Source organism: Schistocerca nitens, chromosome 4 (assembly GCF_023898315.1).
Source record: "Schistocerca nitens isolate TAMUIC-IGC-003100 chromosome 4, iqSchNite1.1, whole genome shotgun sequence".
Lineage (NCBI taxonomy): Eukaryota > Metazoa > Arthropoda > Insecta > Orthoptera > Acrididae > Schistocerca > Schistocerca nitens.
The window spans coordinates 200,626,683-200,631,807 of NC_064617.1; the positions used below are offsets into that span (position 1 = coordinate 200,626,683).

General features: G+C 47.0%; 1 pseudogene; it reads right to left on the reverse strand.

Annotated features, from left to right (window-relative positions):
• Window positions 1–484: 484 nt before the first annotated feature.
• LOC126254068 (5S ribosomal RNA) lies at window positions 485–602 on the reverse strand (annotated as a pseudogene).
• Window positions 603–5,125: the final 4,523 nt, after the last annotated feature.

Consider the following 5,125-nt stretch of genomic DNA (forward strand, 5'->3'; position numbering starts at 1 on the left):
ATGACCTCAGAAGTTAAGTCCCATAGTGCTCAGAGCCATTTGAACCATTTTTGAACTTGCTCCAGTTTTCTTTCGGAGAATAATTGTCCAGTTCTTTTATCAGATTTTCTTTTAGATTTAATTTCTTCCTTAAGTCGGTTCACGTCATGAAAAGAGTCAAAACAGCAAGGTAGTAAAACGAATTTTGTCCTGCGTATTCGAATAACAGATAAGACCATGTCAGTGGCTCGATGTGGGTGTTATTAGGTTCTCCGATCACAACGTCATAGGCTCTCTTGCTTTAGCACTCCGTCGTCAGGCCACGAGTGGCCTACCGGGACCGACAGACCGCCGTGTCATCCTCAGTGGAGGGTGCGGGTACGAGGGGCGTGGGGTGAGTGCAGCGCTCTCCCGGTCGTTATGATGGTATTCTTGACCGAAGCCGCTATTATTCGGTCATGTAGCTCCTCAATTGTCTTCACGAGGCTGAGTGCACCCCGAAAAATGGCAACAGCGCATGGCGGTCTGGATGGTCACCCATCGAAGTGCCGACCACGCCCAACAGCGCTTAACTTCGGTGATCTCACGGGAACCGGTGTATCCACTGCGGCAAGGCCGTTGCCTCTCTTGCTTTAGCGAGGAATAAACTTTCTCGTTTATATACGCAAAGGTGTGTACACTACCGAACAGCAACACAGCGACCTGGAACATTCGACACCAAGGACGTCTTGTTTCCAGACAAGGGAACACAACGGTACCCATACCAACCCACGCCCCAGAACTTTCAGTGAACGAGCATAGATCTCATTGTTTCGCTCATCCAGAACTCAAAGAATTCCAGCATGCCTCACAGACTTACGACAAATATAATTAATTTGTTTGTACTGGATAGTAGGTGCATAACAGCATCTCTGCGATAACCTTGCGGAGGCTAGTACGCAAAAATGATTGACTTGTAAAATTGCAAATTAAATATCGAAAAACTGCAATGTAACAGCCACATTTCAAACTGCTATAACTGTAGTCTAGTCTTCGCACAAGTTGTGAATCACAGTTAGCTCCCTTTACACTGATGAGCCAGAACACTATGACGACCTACATAATAGCCTGTATGTCCATCTTTCTCAAGGACAACAGCGGCGACGCTTCGTGGTATGGAAGCAATGAGACCTTGTTAGGTCGCTGGAGAGAGTTGGCGTCACATCCGCACACACAAGTCTCCTAATTCCCGTAAATTCCTGGGAGGGGAGCGATGAGCTCTGACACCACGTTCAATCACACCCCAGATGTCTTCGACTGGGTTCAGATCTGGGGAGCCACAACGTCAATCGAAAATCACCAGTGTGTTCCTCGAACCACTCAAAAGACACTCCTAACCTCCAACTCGGCGCATTATCTTGTTTAAAAGTGCCACTGCAGTCTTAAAATATGACAGTCATTGAGGAGAATACGTGATGGCACTCCTTGGCCGTAATGGAAACTTGCATGAACTCCACTGGCCCTATCGGTGCCCTTGTGAATGCTCCCAAGGGCATAATGGAGCAGTCGCCAGCTTGTCACCATCCCACAGTACAGGTGTCAAGAAGTTGTTCCCTTCGAAGAAGACGGATTCACGCCCTCCCATCTGCAAGATGAAGAAAGTATCTGGATTCATCAGACCATGCAATGCTCTCCAGTGCGCCAACGTCCAGTGCTGCTGTAGTTGCTGGTGTCGTGATGTTATCTTTGGCAAATGCATGGGTCGTCGGCTGCAGACGCCCATCGGTAGGTGTGTTCGCTGCGCAGTTGTACTCTGTCCAACATTAAAGTCTGATGTTAGTTCCGCCACAGTTCACTGCCTGTCCTGTTTTATCCGTCTGCCCAGGATACGGCGTCCGACGCCTGTAATGAGGTCTGGCCTCCAAACACAGCGACATCTGGAAGTGGTTTCACCTTGGTTTTGCCATTTGTTAAAAGCACCACAGCACTGCTAGAACACCAGACAAGGCGTGTAGTTCCCGATATGCTTGTGCCGAGGTTCCGGGCCATCACAGTCTGTCCTTGGCCAAACTCAGGTGGATTGCGTGCCTTCCTCATTCCACACATGGACAGCATGCTGACTGGTACTACATGCTCCGTACATCTGTCTGACTAGCAGTCATTCCTAGCAAGGTATCACTGCTATCGCCTGGACGGTTTCATATCGATAGTAGGTCGGTGGTGATAGTGTTCTGGCTGATCAGTATAAGGGTGGTCCATCGATAGTGACCGGGCCAAATATCTCACGAAATAAGCATCAAACGAAAAAACTACAAAAAACGAAACTCGTCTAGCTTGAAGGGGGAAACCAGATGGTGCTATGGTTGTCCCGCTAGATGGCGTTGCGTTAGGTCAAACGGATATCAACTGCGTATTTTAAAATAGGAACCTCCATTTTTTATTCGTTAAAGAAATATGAATGTTTTAGTTGGACCACATTTTTCTCTTTGTGATACATGGCGCTATAATAGTCACAAACGTGTAAGTACCTAGTATCACGTAACATTCCACCAGTGCGGACAGTATTTGCTTCGTGATACATTACCCGTGTTAAAATATACCGTTTACCAATTGCGGAAAAGGTCAACATCGTGTTGATGTACGGCTATTGTGATCAAAATGCCCAACGAGCGTGTGTTATGTACGTTTCTCGGTATACTGGACGAAATCATCCAAGTGGCCGGACCGTTCGCCGGATAGTTAGATTATTTAAGGAAACGGGAAGTGTTCTGCCACATGTGAAACGTCAACCACGATCTGCAAAAAATGATAATGCCCACGTAGGTCGCGGCTAATACGCACATCATTAGCAGACAAATTGCGCGAGAATCGGGAATCTCAAAAACGTCGGTGCTTAGGATGCTACATCAACATCGATTGCACCCGTACCATATTTCTATGCACCAGGAATTGCATGGCGACGACTTTGAACGTCGTGTACAATTCTGTCACTGGGCACAAGAGAAATTGCGGGACGATGACAGATTTTTGGCACGCGTTCAATTTAGCGACGAAGCGTCATTCACCAACAGCGGTAACGTAAACCGGCATAATATGCACTATCGGGCAACCGAAAATGAACTATGGCTGCGACATGAGGAACATCAGCGACCTTGGCGGGTTAATGTATGGTGCGGCATTATGGGAGGAAGGATAATTGGCCCCCATTTTATCGATGGCAATCTAAATGGTGCAATGTATGCTGATTTCCTACGTAATGTTTTACCGATGTTACTACAAGATGTTTCACTGCATGGCAGAATGGAGTTGTACTTCCAACATGATGGATGTACGGCACATAGCTCGCGTGCGGTTGAAACGGTATTGAATAATATATTTCATGACAGATGGATTGGTCGTCGAAGCACCATACCATGGCCCGCACATTTACCGGATCTAAAGAAAAAAAAAGGCTCTCAGCACTATGGGACTTAACATCTGAGGTCATCAGTCCCCTAGAACTTAGAACTACTTAAACCTAACTAACCTAAGCGCATCACTCACATCCATGCCCGAGGCAGGTTTCGAACCTGCGACCGTAGCGGTCGAGCAGCCCCAGATTGTAGCGCCTAGAACCGATTTTTTTCTAATCTCATTTTGTTCGTTTTCGTTCGTTGTATCTGGTCTGGGCGGACGTCGAAAGACACCCGTTTATCTTCGTTGTTGGTCCATTAACTCAGTTTTTTTTTTTTTATTACAGAGAGCAGCTAGCACTCTGACCCAACACGCTGAGCTACCGTGCCGGCATGGGGAAAGTTGAGGGATATTTGCTATCGTGATCCACCGACAACGCCTGACAACATACGTCAACGCATTGTCAATGCATGTGCGAACATTACGGAAGGCAAACTACTCGCTGTTGAGAGGAATGACGTTACACATATAGCCAAATGCATTGACGGTGACGGACATCATTTTGAGCATTTATTGCATTAATGTGGTATTTAACCACGCTGTAACAGCATGCGTTCTCAGATATGATAAGTTCACAAAGGTACAAGTATCACATTGGAACAACCGAAATAAAACGTTCAAACGTACCTACTTTCTGTATTTTAATTTAAGAAAACCTACCTGTTACCAACTGTTCGTTTAAAATTGTGAGCCATATGTTTGTGACTATTACAGCGGCATCTACCACAAAGCGAAAAAAGTGGTCCAATTAAAACATTTCTTTACGTACTACTCGAATATGTAATAATAATGGGCGTTCCTATTTTAAAAAAAACGCAATTGATATCCGTTTGACCTATGGCAGCGCCATCTATCGGGTCAACCATAGCGCCATCGGGTTTCCCCCTTCAAGCTAGAGAAGTTTCGTTCTTTGTAGGTATCTCGTTTGACGCTTATTTCGTGAGATATTTGGCCCGGCCACGATCAATGGACCACGCTGTATATTATCCTGGCTAGGTTTAGTACACCGAAAAACTAATGAAACAAAGTAAGTTTAATCGTAGTCGAAGGGTAAAGGTGGAAAGTGACGGCTCCGTTTAATAATGTGGAGTGGTAGGAATATGACAGACCCCATAGGGCGCGTTACCCGTCGGAAGAGTCGCAGCACGTCTAGGCACGCCGTGGGTGGGACATTGGGACGCGCCCTGGCGTGACGCCGGGACAGGCGGAAAGCACTTCCTTCTGATTAAAAACGCGGCGCGCTGTCGCTGCTTCCGATTTATACGGTCCGCCTGCAGCCGGCCGGCGGCTGTGTGGCGCGCGGAGCGTGCTGGGACCGCACAGTGGATCCGATAAGCGGGCTGCCGCGGGCGCAGCGACGTAGTAATTAATACTCGCCGGCCGCGGCTGCGACGCCTTCCTGATAAATTCGCGATAACTCGGCGGTTTTTACGCGCGCCGAAACCTCTGCGCTTCGTTACGCTTCCCAACAGATACTCATTTTCGATGAGCGAGGAGTTTTTTACGTCGCGTTTCGCAAGCCAGGCGAGATTTTTCCTACTTTTGTGGAGGTGCACCAATCAACGTAGTTTCCAATCGCGTCGACAGCTTGAAACTTAACACCTAGTATTTCTTTCCACAGTTGTATCTAGCAATGAAAGCGAAAATTAAACATTTTTGTCCGATTTTACTCATCTTTCACACAATTGTAATGGACGAGAGTGCTGCAACAAAA